General features: G+C 33.0%; 1 pseudogene; it reads right to left on the bottom strand.

Moving 5' to 3' along the window:
* Positions 1-5831: 5831 nt before the first annotated feature.
* LOC131833175 (large ribosomal subunit protein eL27-like) lies at positions 5832-6237 on the bottom strand (annotated as a pseudogene).
* Between the last annotated feature and the right edge of the window lie 11073 nt (positions 6238-17310).

Genomic DNA, 17310 nt, shown 5'->3' with positions numbered 1-17310 from the left:
ATCTTCATGACTACCTTCTAGTGTAAGCCAGGTGGTTATCTCATGTATAGAGAGGTTTAATAACTATCCCAAATCCTCAGCTGATACCTGGCAGAACCAGAACTAGAATCCGAGAAGGCTGGCTCTAGCACCTGGGCCTTAGCCACTAGACTCTACTGACTCTGTGATTAAATTCATAACACAGGCTATTACTCTATTCTAGTGAAAGTATTAATCTGTTTTGTCATTCTGCAACACGAAAATACATTTTAAAACATTTTATTGAAAATTTTTTATTCTGTGTTTTCTGCAAAAAACAAAGCCATGGTATTTTGCCATGGGGAAAGTACATGCTTAAAGCCCACATACTCAGGAGATTATGTCCATATTATAGTTATACAGAGCCCATTTATCTTGTTATTTTGAAAAAATTTTCACTTCCATAACTTTCTAAATCATGCTTCATATAAAGATAAATTATTATATTCTAGAATTGCTTCAAAGAAAGCTTTAACAGCCATAAAAATAAAGCATTTCCCTTATATTTGGATTTTACATTTCTTGACACTTTTTTTTTTTTTAAAGATTTTATTTATTTATTTGACAGGGAGAAATCACAAGTAGATGGAGAGGCAGGCAGAGAGAGAGAGAGGGAAGCAGGCTCCCTGCTGAGCAGAGAGCCCGATGCGGGACTGGATCCCAGGACCCTGAGATCATGACCTGAGCCGAAGGCAGTGGCTTAACCCACTGAGCCACCCAGGTGCCCCAATTTCTTAACACTTTTAACATGGTATGGATTAAAATAAAAGTATTTCACTAATATGCAGAGCTTAATTAGCATAAGGCTAAAATCTCATAATCTAAGTTTTTTGTGGTGATATTTTCACTTCTTATGGTATGTCATAAAGAATTATTTTTAATAAGCCTTAATGATTCTGTTATTCATTTACTTATTTTTAGCTATAAAATGAAATACTTTATTTTTAATATGAATTTATTTATTTATTTATTTATTTATTTATTTTAGACTGAGAAAGAGAGAGAATGTGTGTGCATGTGGAAGATGGGAGAGAGGGAGAGAGAGAATCCCAAGCAGACTCCCCGCTGAGCATGAAGCCTGAGGTGGAGCTTGACTTCAGGACCCATGAGATCGTAACCTGAACCAAATCACCAGTCTGTCACTTAACTGACAGTTATGCAAGGAGCAGTCCTCCCCCCCTATTTTTCCCAAGATTTATTTATTGAAATAGATATTTTTAAAAAAAGATTTCATTTATGTATATAAAGTATTTATCATCCAACAGTTAAGTATATTTGTGTGGAGGGAAGTGAATAATCTGTGCATAAATTTACAAAACTGACTTAGAAGAAATCTTTGCCTGTCCCTCTTATGAGGGTTGTGGGTTTTGGGGGGTTTTGTTTTGTTTTGTTTGTAATAAAACTGTGTTGTCATGAATTGTTGAAATAATGTTAAGAAAAGTGTTGAAAGAGATAAAAAGAATCAGTCTGGAAAAAGACAAAATACTCAAAAGAGATTCAAGGAAAAGAATAGGATATTTTGATATAGCCAACTGAAATGCAGTTTCTCATGGATAATAATCATTGGCTATTTAAAGATATTATCCTAGCACCTAGGAGAGCACCTGTTAATATTCTAGAGAGGTTCATTCATCCTTCCAAACCTTTGTTTATTTGTGTGTTTATTGGGAGCTTGTGTCAGTGCTAGGGAAAAAATAAATGATATAAACTGGGAAAAAAAGGTGCTGAGGAGGCTCAAAATAGAGGCTTCGTTTAGAGGGAGAGGAAAATTATTCTATTACCTACCCTGGAAGAAAACTGTAAGCCTCTGATCTTGGGCTGTGTAATTTGAATTACCATTGAAAAATTGATTTCAAGTATATTTATTGACCCATTATTCCTATTCCTGATACTAAAATCCTATACTACTCATATAATAAAGCATTCACATACATTTAAAATATCATGTACTATATATTCTCTCTTTATGACATTGTCCCCTAAATATTCTATGCTTGGTCTACTTTCTAAACTTTCTTCACAAAAACAATTTATTTTTCAGATCATTAGGGCATTCTTTCTCCTTTCTCTCCCTGTGGTCTGGGCTTGCTCACAGCATGGTAATACAAGAATAAGTATTCCAACAGGAATTATGAAGAAGCCTTATCAGACTTTATGACATAACCATGGAAGTTGCAAAGTGTCATTTCAACCATAGTCACAGACCTACCCAAATTAAAGGGGTAATAATGTAGATGCTTTCTCCTCAATATTGATGAGAAGAATATCAATATCACTTCATGAGAAGGTCTTGTGTATTAGGATATAACATCACATCACAGTATAACACAATATAATGTAATATCGCATCTCATCACAATGTAGTGCATTATAATATAATACAATATATGACATATAATACAAAATGTGTCCATTTGGAGAAACTACAACTTGCCACAGTACACTCTCTAGCAACAGTCTACATCTCTCCCACATGGAAAAATACTCATCCCTTTTCCCAAGACCCAGAAACCTCATCTCATTACAACAAGCTCAAAATCCAGGGTCTTGTCAAGGTAAATCAAGCTGAAGTGTGAAGGGTATCAGATACAATTCCTCCTTGAATACACTTCCTTATACAACTCCTTGAATACACTTCCACTCAAATAAGGATTTTTGAAATAAAGAGACGAATTATCTACCCAACCCTCATATCCAACATGTAATGGTTAGATAGGCATAGGATAATCATTAGTCACATTTCCCGTCAGGAGGATAGAAGCCTGAGACTCACAGGAATCAATGATCCACAGCAATTCTGAAATTGAGCCTGCACATATTGCCAGTTCCCTGACTGGAGCTCAGTCTACTGTCTGGGAGGTATTTACTGTGGCTCTTGGCTTTGCCATCAAGGTTTTTGTATTTACCCTTTCTTTTCTAAATTTAAAATTAAAATTAAAATTAAAATTTAGCCCATATATGCAGTAGCATATAACCAATATGTGCTTTCAAAAGGACGAATGAAATAGAAAAGGAAGGAAATTAAATATAAGCTTTCCCCTTTTGTACTCTCCCTGTTCTTTCGGTCTAAGCTGGCATAATTCTTAAAAACAAAACAAAACAAACAAAAAAAAAGCACTTCACAATTTTTTGTGCGTGCATTTGTAATGGACTCCATTATAATCCACTCACAATCTCACAGTCTCTTCGAAATAATCTCTTTCAGAGATCTCTGTGAGCTTGCAGGAAGAACATCTCTAACACGCTCAGAAGCCCTAATGTTTACCAGTGAGGGTGTGCAAGGTGTTTCCTTAAGACACTTACAGGACCTTGTACTTATTTGGAAGGATCTGTGAGATGGTATCTCAAATCTCGTTGTCTTTACAACATATTTTCTGTTTGGTGCTTTGAATTTGATCTTTGAACAGAAGTCCATTTCCTAATTTTGGAATCATTCACTATCTGAAGACGCTGAGAAAAAGAAACCAGTTTTAATTTTTCTTTTAATTTACAAGAATTGGCACCTTTATATTAAATTGTGTGTTTGTTACATTTATTTTCTGTCCATCTAGCTTTTTATTATGGAAAGCAAGGAGTCAGATGATACTTTTAATATTCCTCCTATTACTATAATATTCTCATTTATGTTAATTTCCATAGTCTCCTTTCTTTGATTAAATAGGCATACAAAAGTGATTCCTTTTTTCTATTTCATTCGTCCTTTTGAAAGCACATATTGGTTATTGAGCAAATGTAATTTCCCTGATTTTCTAAGTTATAATGAATATTTACTTATTTATTAATGACCATTTTACTTTCAATTTACTATTATATATATTTAATTGTTATTTTTCTAGTCAATTAAATTCTTTACCTTTGAGCAGTTAGAGTTACAACATTTCAATTGAGAATAATTTTGGCACATTCATTTTTACTTATTTTTAAATAGTTTGTAAATAGTTTTTTTTTATTTTTAAATTGCTTATGGCAGGTTTGAACTTTTATTTTTTTATGAGTATAGTTGACATGAAATTTACATTAGTTTCAGTGACCAGCTTGGTGATTTGACAGGTTTATACATTATGCTATGTTCACCACAAAGGTAGCTACCATCTGCCGCCTCAGTATCATTCACTGTATTGCTTATGCTGTACCTTTTATTCCCATGATTTATTCATTCCATAACTGAAGACTTCTTTCTCCCTCCCTCTTTTACTTGTTTTGCTCAAGACCCTACTTCTCTCCCCAATGGCAACCACCAATTTTTTCTCTGTATTTATAGGTTTGATTCTGCTTTTTGTTTATTCATTTTTTTAGATTCCACGTATGAGTAGAATCATATGGTATTTGTCTTTCTCAGTCTCACTTATTTTGCTTAGCATAATACTCTCTACCCTCCATGTTGTTCTCAAATGTCAGAATCTCATCTCTTTATGGCTGCATAATATTCTATTAGGTAGGTATGTATACATATTACATCTTCTTTAATGAAAATACCCAGTAGTGGAATTATTAATGTGGTATTTCTGTTTTTTAACTTTTTGAGGAAACTCCATACTGTTTTCCACAGTGTCTATAACAATTTACATTCCCACCAACAGTGCAAGAGGTTCCCTTTTCTCCACATCCTTGTCAACACTTGTTAGTTCTTGTCATTTTGAATTTAGTGTTTCTAACTGGTGTAAGGTGATTTATCACTGTGGTTTTGATTTGCATTTCCCTGATGATGAGTGGTGTTGAGCTTCTTTTCATGTGTCTGCTGTCCATCTGGATGTCTTTGGCAAATGTCTATGCCCATTTTTTAATTGAATTCTTGGGGAGTTTTGGTGTTGTATAAGTTTTTTACATATTTTTATATTAACCCTTTATTGGATGTATTGTTTGCAAATATCCTCTCCCATTTAGTAGTTTTTTTTTGTTTTGTTTTGTTGATGATTTCCTTTGATGTGCAAAAGCATTTTATTTTGAGGTAGTCCCAATAATCTATTTTTGCTTTCATTTCCTTTGGCTTAGGAGCCATATCTAGAACAATATTTCTATAGCTGATGTCAGAGAAATCACTGCCTGTGTTGTCTTCTAGGGTTTTTATGGTTTCAGGTTTCATGTTTAAGTGTTTAATCCATTTTGAGTTTATTTCTGTGTATGATGTTAGAAGGTAGTCCAGTTTCCTAAGACTCAGTCAGCAAACACAGATTTCCCTTACCTTAGAGACCATATCTAGAAAAATTTCCCTACTTTTATATATCATTTTTTATTGCATTGTTGTCAGAGGACGTGATCTGTATAAAATCTTACTTTTTCTCCTTAAAACTTCTTAAATTATCTTTTTAGTCTAATATTCTCAAAGACTATTCTATGTGTCTTTGAAAAAAAAAGTATGTTTACTACTTATTTATATATTTACATATATGCAGTATATTACATCAAGCGCCTTAAGTGTACTATGCAGTATTTTCTAGTTTTGTTTTTTATTTATTATTTAGTCTCTTTAGTGTGTCTTTTTGGATTTTTTTTTAATGTCCTCCCAATATGGGGCATGAACTTACAACCCTGAGATCAATACTTGAGCTGAAATCAAGAGTCAGAAGCTTAACTACCTGAGCCATGCAGGAGCCCCCTTTATTGAATATTTTTAAATCCAATCTAATATTTTGTTTTTTTTCCAAAAGGAGAACTTACCTCCTCAAAATTGTTGCCTACCACCCTCCCTGTGATCTTATATATTAATTTTCTCTTTAAATTTACATAGTAACCTTTTTATTATGTACCATTATTGATTTTATTTTTTTAATTTTCATATTTTTGGTATTTTTAATGACTGAAACAAAGGAGAGCTAAAACCACAGCTTCTGGAAGAACCACTTGCTCTTGCCAGTCTTGTACTGTCCTTGAATTTGATCTTTTCTTGTCAAGCCTTGGATTTAAGAGCAAGGTCTCTGAAGACATCCTTGTTGATGACAGTTTTGTCCAAGGGGATATTGACAGAGTACCTTGTGGGCATGAGGTGATTATAGTTATAAATTTTCACAAAAAATTGATCTTTGACCTCTTGACAATTTTCTTCTTGCCCATGGCAGCTGTCACTTTGCAGGGATAGTGGTCAGTTCCAGCCACCACAGCATAGCTGTAGGGATGGTCTGAAATGCCATCATCAATATTCTTCACAATGACCACTTTGCATCTGGAGCAGTGTCTGGCCAGGACCAGCACCACCTTCCCAGGTTCTGTGAACTTGCCCATCTCAACATCAGCCAGTAGAGTCTACAGCAGAAAGGAAGAAACCACCTTTACTCATTTTAACTTGACACTTTCTACTGATCCTTCTGCTTAGCACAGCTTCTTATTTCTTCCATATTTTTCTCTTTTAGATTTGTTTGCTGGATTTTATTTTTTCCTTTTGCTGGATTATAACCTAGGGTAATTCCCTTATCCTCCAATCCACCTACCCATCTAATTCTAAATCCCAGTTTATTTCTTAGGGTAGTTTAGCTATTTATTTGTCCCATACCATATAAGAGGCAAATGAACAACAGCTTTATATTATTTAACATATGTGCCCATTTGAGTTCACTTCTAAACAAAGGTTTTTCTCTATTTGAGGAGAATTCAGTGGACAACTCTACAATTATCTTTTTTCCTTGTTTCATTTCTTTTAAAGGACAATTATTAAAGACCACAAACAGCCAAAGCAATCTTGAGAAAGAACAAAGCTGGAGGCATCATGCATCCTGACTTCAAGCTATATTACAAAGCTATAGTAATTAAAATTAAATTAATTAATTTAAAAATTAAAACATTATTTTATTGGCATAAAAACAGACATGTAGATGAATGGAACAGAACAGAACCCTGAAATAAAGCCATGCATATATGATCAATTAATTTATGACAAAAAAGCCAAGAATATACAAGGGAGGTTAAAACAATCTCTTCATAAATGGTGCTGGGAAAACTGGACAGCCTATGCAAAACAAACAAACAAAAATGAAAAGAAAAGAAAGAAACAAGAAAGAAAGCAGATCTTACACCGTACACAAAAACTAACTCAAAATGGATTAAAGACTTGAACATAGGACCTAGAATCATAAAACTCATAGCAGAAATCAGGAAGTGAGTTTCTTGACATCATTGTTGGTGAAGATTTTTTGGATCTGACTCCAAAATCAAATGAAATAAAAGCAAAAGTAAACAAGTGAGACTACATCAAACTAAAAGGCTTCTGCACAGCAAACATCAACAAAATGAAAATGCAACATTCTTAATAGGAGAAAATATTTGCAAATCATATATACAATAAGGGATTAATATCCATAATATCCAAAGAACTTATGTAATTTGTGAGTTTTTATTTTTAACAAAAACTAAAAAACAAAAAAATAAGCAATTCCGTTAAGAGATGGGCAGAGGATTCGAATAGGTATTTTTCCAAAGAAGATATAAAAATGGCAAACAGGTACATGAAAAGTTGCTCGACATCACTAATCATCACAGAACGTAAATCAAAATCGTTACAAAATATCACTTCACAGCTGTCAGAATAGTTATTATCAAAAGACCAGGGGGAAAAAAAAAAGAAATAACTAGTGTTGGCAAAGAAGTAAAGACAGGGAAAACTTTGTGCTCTCCTGCCATGCAAGGTAAGGGCTGTAAACTGGTGCAGCCAGTATGGAAAACAGTTATGGAGATTCCTTAAAAAATTAAAATAGAGTTGTCATATGATTCAGCAATTTTACTTCTAGATATTTATCCAAATCCAAAAGAAGACAAAAACACTAACTCAAAAAGATATATGCACTCTCATTTTCTATGCAGCATTTTTAACAATAACCAAGACATGGAAGAAGCAAGTGTCTATAATACTTGAATGGATAAAGACAACTTGGTATGTAAATACAATGGAATATTCAGTCACAAAAAGAAAAAAAATTGTCATTTGTGACATGGATGGACTTTGAAGGCATTATATGAAGTGAAATAAGTCAGACAGAGAAAGACAAATATCATGTGATTTCATATGGTATTTTGAAAAGTATGTAAAGCACATATAAAACCTGAAAACAAACAAACTATGAAGCTCATAGATACAAAGAACAGACTGGTGGTTATCAGAAGCATGGGGTAGGGAGATGCATGAGGTACAAAAGGTACAAACTTCCAGCTATAAAATAAGTGTCATGGGGATGAAATGTATAGTATGGTGTATATAGTTAATAATATTATATTATACATTTGAGAGTTGTTAAGTGAGTAGTTCTTAAATGTTCTCATCACAAGAAAAAAATTAATATGGTAAACAATGTTAACTAGACTTACTGTGATAAGCTTTTCTAAATATATACAAATATTGAGTTGTGTTGTACACCTGAAATTAATGTCATGTTACATGTTAATCATATTTCAATTCAAAACTAAACCATAGAAGATACTGTATGGTTCTATTTCTTTGAATAATTTAAAATATACACAAAAAATGCTAAACACATGGAAGACACATAAAAATTGATAGATTTGTTAATGAGTTGCACTGTATTAAATTCTAGATAATGTCTCTTAAAAAGCATGCAAATTTGAGTTCAGTCAGTAGTAGTTAAATTTCATTTGGACTTTTTAAAAATGAAAGCTTACATGAAAAACAAATAGGTAAGGGATAAAGGTGGAATTGTTTCAATTGAAGCAAAGGATCCATATCATGAATGCCCATTGTGTCTCCACCTCTTAACCCAAATCTCCCTCCACCACAAGAATCACTGGAGAAGTTCTATGAATGCCCTGAGGTTTATCGGAACACTTAAACATGAGTTTAGTCTCGTTGTTACCTACCTGAATAATTCTTTGTAAATGGAAGTCTTTGTGGCTTCTTAATTAACCAATGCTTTAATGGCCCTTCTCTTTGGGCTTTTATAAAGGAAAAATATGAATAATTCAATTTATAGATTCAAAAATCAGAAGCCATGGGGCACCTGGGTGGCTCAGTGGGTTAAAAGCCTCTGCCTTCGGCTCAGGTCATGATCCCAGGGTCCTGGGATCGAGCCCTGCATCTCTCTGCTGAGCAGAGAGCCTGCTTCCTCCTTTCTCTCTGCCTGCCTCTCCACCTACTTGTGATCTCTGTCAAATAAATAAATAAAATCTTAAAAAAAAAAATCAGAAGCCATATGATAGCACAAAAAGATTTCTCAAGATGTGATGAAAAATGCACTCAGCATGATCAAAATGAATCAAAATCAAAACAACAAATAAAACCAAGAAAATTCTCTTTTCATCTAGATTTCTTAGGAGTCATGTAAATAACCGGCTATATACCCAAAGAGAAAAATCACCTTTGATTGGCATAATCACATGTCCCCTAATAATCTCTGCTCACTGACTGTATCACTAGGAATGTTTGTATCATAATTCCATGTGAATATTCTTTTTCTTCAGAAGCCATGTGTCTCTGAATTAGACACACACCCATACTTCACACTAAGTTTCCATGAAGCAATTCTGTCTGCATTTACTCAGAATGTGACCTGAACAAGAAACTACTCAGGACTTGATTATAAATAGATTCTTCTGTTAGTTAAAAATCTGATTCCTTTCCTAACTGCTAAAATGCCTTTTGGAGAGTCTAAATATTTACTTTAAAAAGTCACCTAATCCCTAAAATAGTAGATTTGCCTTTTATAAATCATAAATTAAAGAATGGTCTAAAACTTAAATGTAATTATTTTGTAAAAAAAAGTGTTGTGGTACTTATTTAAACCCAGACTTTAAAATACTGATTTTTTTTTTACTTTTAATAATACATAACCATTCGAAATAATACTTATTTTCTCTAATGGTATATCCACATTGTGATTTAAGTAACAGTAGGATGAATTTTACATAGCTGTCAAATCTCTCAGTCAACTAGATTTTAGATACACTTTCTCAGTTGTTTGAATAACCTATAATTTATAATGAGGTACATAAAATTTGTAAGTAAAGGTAAAATAGATTATGAAAAATCTTAGATTATTTCTTCATAAACAATGTAAAATTTATGAAATACCAAGAGGTGCTTTAATATCCCACCTTCAAAATTCATTTTATACTTCTTTTATTGTTTGTATGGATTTACATTTGGTTTAAATGTACATATGTTTCTGAGGGGAAGAAAACAGTTTGTCCCAAGGAATATACAACAACATGCGATGCAGCAGTTTGAACATTATTTTGACATCTCTGATAAAAATTAGGACATACTTCAAAGTATACATCAAGAACTACTACTCATAAACCAAAGCAAATGAAATGGAAAATAATATTCTCAGCAATTTAATTTGGATTACATTTATCCTTATTTACTTGCTTCTGTACACTTAGACACACTAACACTAAAAAAAAAAAAATGCTGGCAAGAGGAGCTATGCTAAAAACTTTTCCTAAGACATTAATTCCCTCTTATTTTTTTGGAATGCATAATCTGTAAATTTTACTGACACTGTGTATCAATCAAAAGTGCTTAGAATACCAATGAGTGTGTGCTTCATAGTTAAGTGTACGATAATGGAAAAGATGAAAAACATTACTGCATCACTGGTGTTGGTGGGAATGCTTATCTAATTACACAGTTCATCAGCTCCTGCCAACTAAAAGGGCAACAGCCAGGTGGAGCATCTTGATTTGCCATGCAGTTCTTTAACAGGAATGTTCAAAAATATTTTATTAAATTTAAAAGAGGTAAGCGTCAAAGATCAGTTATTAAACCACTTCGAAAAATGTACTCTTTCAGCCTTGTTTTTGGAGCAGTAACTTCAGCCATCAAATATGAAAATTTTTTTATGACAAACTGTTACTACTCAAGGGTAAACTTCAGCTATAATCTTCTTTTGACATTTGCAATAATTCTGAGTCTTTTCTTGTATGGCATAGATTTTAATAAACCCAACTCTTACACCATTGTATAATCAGTGGCACACCCAAAAGGTCCTTTTCACAGAAATAACAACTAATAAAGTTTTCAAAATAAAAATAAAATAAACAAAGCATATCTCCTTTATCAGTAACTGCAATTTATCAAGATCCATGAATGATAAGGCTACACCCTCACAAATAGGCACCTATGGATTTAATTAGGCATAATTTCTACAGTTCTAAAGTACCAATTTTTCTTCATTAGAGTAAACCTTCGATAGAAGTCACCAGGAAATATGCCTTGTTGTTCTTGTTGTCTCCTGTTTTTGCTCATTTAGTCACCAGTAGGTCCTTCTCTTGTCCCATGGTTCCTCACCCTCCATGTTAGATTGTTTCCACACTCTGTGAGACACACCAGCCTCTGCCAATGTTAGATACATATACTTTAAAATACAATACAATGTCTCAAACAAACATGTCCACATCAGTTAGCTGTTAGTGTTTGTACTTTCCACTGAACAAATGATCGTTAGTTATAGAAGCATCATGTAGTATTATTGTCCTCTTTTCACTTTTTATAAAATGCTGTCTTCTCTGTTCCTTAGTATGAGACTAGGTTTTGTGGAACACTTTGGGTAAGCAAAACAATGGAGGAAAAGGAAAATAAAACCATTATTGAATATCCACCACACGCCAGACTGTTTGTTATACCATATAAATAGTATACCTTCTCTGATCTAATTCTTAACTCCTTAAGGTAGATATTTTTATACTTAAATTAAAATTAAAGACATCAATAAAGACTTTAGGGGCCAAAGATACATGCCCAGGTCATACACCAGTTACTGATAAACCCAAATATGAATAATCTCTGGGCCTCAGTCTGTTTTATATTATGTTTCTAGACTCCAGGGAACCTAAAAAAAATTCCTGTCATTACTAGCGAGACCTTTGCCCTGTGGTTATTCTCTGCTTTGTACTATCACATTTCTTCCTTGTCTCTTCTCCTGCCTCATCTTATAAAGTAGTTGAGGTACAAACAATTGCTTGTAGTTCCAATGGAATTTTCTCGTTTGACTATTTAATTACAGATGTATCAACAGAAGATTTAGCATTGTCTATGCCAATGCAAAGATATTTACAATTGGTGATTCTCAAGTCATATTGTTCTAATAACGCTTAATATTATCTTTAGGAACTCAAAGATAGGAACAGAAGACATGTTTGTTCACTTTAAAAGTGGGCAGCCTTGTATGCATGTTAACACAAATGTAATAGAGATCACTGCTCAGAACTCTTGTAGATTAAAAACAATTCAAAGTTTGAGGTGAACTCAGTAAACTAAAAAGAAAAATAGATTAAATTTAATAAAATATATCTGCTCTCATGGTTTTTATTCTACATAGTGTTTCTTCTGTTTGGGATTTTAGCCATTCCAAAAGGTGTAAGTGAGATCTCATTGCAGTTTTGATTTGCAGAAAAAGAACTTTTCATAAACACAAAAACCTAGATGAATATTCAGAGAATTTAATGAATAGCAAAAGCCAATTTCAAAAATGTGACAGTCATAAGATGACAAAATTGTAGATTTGGAGAGGGATTAGTGGGTACAGGGATTAAGGAACAAAAAAAGAAGTGAGTGTGGCTATAAAAGGGCAACATAAGGAATCTTTTTGATGCCACGTTTTGTATCTTGACTGTATTAGTATCAATATCTTGGTTATGAAATGGTACTGTTTTGTAGTATGTTACTACTGGAAAAAACAGTAAAGAGTACATGGGATCTCTCTGTAATTTTAAGATTTACTGATGTATGTAAGAGAGAGAAAGAGAAATGGAGAAAGAGAGAGCAGGGGGAAGGGAGAAGGAAAAGCAGACTCTCCACCGAGCAGGAAGCCTGACATGGGGCTCCATCCTAGGACCCTGAGATTATGACCTGAACCAAAATCAAGAGTCAGAAGCTTAACTGACTGAGCCACTAGGCACCCCATGGGACCCCTTTGTATAATTTCTTATAACTGTATATGCAACTATAATTATCTCAAAACCAACAGTTAAATTAAAAATATTTGAAGATTGAAGTAAACTTAATGAACTACAGAGAGAAACAATGAAGTAAAATAAAGTATAAATTCTTCCTTAAAGAAACTGGACCAGAAACAATTTAAAATTATTTTTTCATTAATTTATTAAAAGCATTTAAGGAAGTGTCATTGATTCTTGTCTTCATTTATTTATTCAACTGAATATTTTCAAATATTAACTATGAAGTTTGAGAACACTGTCCTTTTCAAAACACATACAATTGTGTACTCATTGATTATGTGATTTTTCATGGACCTTAAACATTGACTTAAAATATCTCTCTAATACTACTTTATTATATACAAACACATAAGTACGGATTAGGTTTGCATAGTTATAGCTCTCTTTTATCAATAAAATAAGTACTGGAATCTGGCAGTGCCTGGTTTTAATCAGACCCAGATGATCCTGATGATCCAGAATGTGCCTAATATACATATGAAAATTCAAAATGTTCAAATATTAAAACACAAACATAACATTTTTTAGGGGTAACATGTAGACTCTTCAGGGTCCATAGGCTTTGTGTGGGAAAGACTTTAGGAGTTTATATGCAAACAAATTAAAACTAAAATCTAATAGGGTAATAACCAAAATCAAAATGACTTAATTTCAGAGTTTAAAAGGGATCACATAATGGTGCACATACACATTTACTATATTAAATATATATTAAATACAAAATATATATTAAATATAAAATATAATACATATCTATAAATATGTATTTTATATGTTATATATTATATATATTATTTTATTATCTATAATATATATGTATTATATATATTTTTTTTTCAATCTAGTCCACAAAGAAGTGTTTGTGACAAGAAGTGATGTGGGAAATATCAATTTTTTACCCAAAAGTAAACAAAAAATAGAATTTTAAAACTGAAAATAAATGAAAAAGGGAAAGCTGAATTGCACTAAACTACTTGGGTTAAAAACAAAAGATCTTGAGTAGTGACTCAATAAGTTTCCAAGGGCAGATTCTATACTTAAACAGAAGCATAGAGAGTTTAAATTTCAGTTTGAAATAATGCAAGAATGATGATTATGACCTGTCATTGCATTGTGAGATTTTCTAGATACACTTATTTTTATTGTATATATGTATTTTTAAATTTTCTTTTATTTTTTCAGTGTTCCAAGATTCATTGTTTATACACCACACCCAGTGCTCCATGAAATACGTGCCTTCCTTAGTATCCACCATGAAGCTCACCCAATCCCTTACCCCCTCCCATTCAAAACCCTGTTTGTTTCTCAGAGTCCAGAGTCTCTCATGTTTCATCTCCCCTCCAATTTCCCCCAATTCACTTTTCCTTTCCTTCTCTTAATGTCCTCATGCTCCATTAGTAAGTGAAACCATATGATAATTGACTCTCTCTGCTTGACTTATTTCACTCAGCATAATCTCCTTCAGTCTTGTCCATGTTGATACACAAATTGGGTATTCATCATTTCTGATGGAGGCATAATACTCCATTGTATATACGGACCATATCTTCTTTATACATTCATCCATTGAAGGGCATCTTGGTTCTTTCCAGTTTGGTGACTGTGGCCATTGCTGCTATGAAACTGGGGTATAGATGGCCCTTCTTTTCAATACATCTGTATCTTTGGGCTAAATACCTAGTAGCGCAATTGCAGGGTCATAGGGATGCTCTATTTTTAACTTTTTGAGGAATCTTCATACTGTTTTCCAGAGTGGCTGCACCAGCTTGCATTCCCACCAACAATGTAAGAGTGTTGCCCTTTCTCCACATCTTCTCCAACTCATGTCGTCTACTGTCTTGTTAATTTTGTCCATTCTAACTGGCGTAAAGTGGTATCTCAATGTGACTTTAATTTGAATCTCCCTAATTGCTAATGATGATGAACATTTTTTCATGTGTCTGTTAGTCATTTGTATGTCTTCCTTGGAGAAGTGTCTGTTTACATCTTCTGCCCATTTTTTGACGTGATTATCTATTTTGTGTGTGTTGAGTTTGAGGAGCTCTTAAGAAATTGGATATCAGCCCTTTGTAGTGTCATTTGCAAATATCTTCTAGATAAACTTTTAAACCTTTACAAATTGCTCATTTTAACAAAAGGTTAAGTAAGAAAAAGATTATTATTTCAGCTAAATTTAAAGTCATTTAGTGTAATTTTGTATTTCCATGCATGTTAATTCATATGATAGTACAAAATATTCACCTCAGTACTTACCAAAGGAGAGTAAAAAAGTGTTTTGGCACTGTGATTTTGAAGAAATCTAAGTTTAGTCAGATCTTCTCCATGAACTCATATTTAAAAACCTTACATGTAAATAATCTATCAAGTAGATTTCAATATGCAATTTATTTGAAGATATTCAGCAAGATATAAAACAAAAATGTCAGTGACTGAGGCAATTGCTTTCTAGTAATTGTTTAGAAACAAAGGCATATCAAAATTTTTCCACTTCTTGTTTCATTTTAAGTATTAGAACAAGAATTGGACATGGTTAAGAAGAAAGGCATGTGATATCAATTCTTGCAAAAGCCATCATAAAAGTTTTACTGAGTAAGCGGCTTGAATAAATTTTAGGTGTTAATATACTTATTATCATCTTTAAAGGACTATATGTCTCTTGGACTATTCTAATGAAACATTTGTGTATTTCTTCTCAAGTTAACTTCTTAAATTTCTTTAAAGTCTGGAAATTCAACCATCTCAAGAAATATTTACCTAAAAGGGAATCTTGGTGTTTGGAATAATAAAATTTTAATGCAAATTTTAAATTTAAGTATAAATATTTTCTTCAAAGGACAAGTAATTTGGCAATAGATACATTTGAGAAAAATATCATTAACATTCCTACTACTGGTAATCAAACTAATTCACCCTTCTAATGAACTTGGCTTCTTCCTTTAATGTGTTGATGTTCTTAATTAAGCAACAAAGTGGATCTGGCCCAGTTACTTAACATAAGATGGAACATACTGGGAACTATCAGGGCTGTTCAAGACCTACTTAACATGGCTGGGGCAAGCAAGAGCAAAGGAAGAGGTAGACACAGCTACAGATACAATGTAAGGAACCAAAGTCCAATATGATAGTGTTGGTGACCAGGAATTAAGTAATAGGTTTTGTTTTGGAAAGTGGGCAAGATAGAAGTTTAGTTGTTCTAAACAGATAAGAGGTAATAACAATAGGGAATTTAACTGAGACAGAGGATTACATTTCCTAAATCCAAGCAGGATGTAAAACGGTGACATCAGAAAGTCTGACAAATGGTAATGAGAAGTTAGTCCACTTAGCTGAGGTTCTAGAGTAAAGTAGTAATATCATCTGACACATATTTTAAGAGGGAACTCCAGATGCTGACAAGGTGAGTTAGGAGGCTATTACAATCACCCAGATAACAGATGATGCTGTCTTGAATTAGTATGGTAACAATGGATATGTGAAGAGTGGTTTAATTCTGTATATTTTTTACAGTGAGGCCCATGGGATTTGCTGATAAACTTCAGGTGAGATTTGGAAGAAAGAAAGGCAGTATACACATCCCTTGGGAGACTTGAAGAAGGTATTTTGAAAGTTAAAGAGGATGCTATTAATAATTACTCTGAGAAAAGGAAAACAGGGGTATCTGGATATAATGAGTTGGAAGAGTATAGGAGGAGCTGAATTAGGGATGAGGAGTGTTGAATATTAGGAACTAAGTTCTGGATATACTGAGTTTAATAGACTTATGAGATAGCTTAAGGAGCAATTGCATATAGGTCACTGGACATATGTTTCTGGGTTCAGAAGAGAGATCTGGATAGGAGATAAAAATGTTGGTGTCATCAGCACATTAATACCATTTTATGTCTTGAGACTAGGTAAGAGAAGAGACCACTGGACTGAGTCTTGAGCCACTGATATTTAGAAGACAGAAGCATTGAGATGAGCCAAGAAATAAAGAATGCAGGAAGAACTTTGACTCATTTCAGGATAAATTTCTGCCTTATATAGGTTTAACTCATAAGAATATACCTGTAAATTGTTTTTAAAAGTTAACAGTTGAAGTTTGTTTTTTTTAACAGTAAAATATTGGTTGATTTCTCAAATACAGAAGAAAATGGTAAATCTTAAACCACTTTTTGAAATCTAATCAAATTTTATTTACTCACACAGCTAAAGGAACTCCTACCTTCCATTAAACAGTATTACAATACTCTCATAAACTTTCTGCTAATGCCTCACAAATGAATTTTTAAATAGAATACATTCCAGCCTGTGTGCTGACTCAACTCAAGCTAAATATTATAATCACTAATAGAGGGCTGCCAAAAACAAGTTCCCATGGGAGGTGGTAAAAAACAAAGTAAACCTTTGTAA

This window comes from Mustela lutreola, chromosome 6 (assembly GCF_030435805.1).
Source record: "Mustela lutreola isolate mMusLut2 chromosome 6, mMusLut2.pri, whole genome shotgun sequence".
NCBI classification, from domain to species: Eukaryota; Metazoa; Chordata; class Mammalia; order Carnivora; family Mustelidae; genus Mustela; species Mustela lutreola.
Note: the sequence above shows the minus strand (reverse complement) of the source record. Positions and strands in the feature narration are given on the sequence as shown.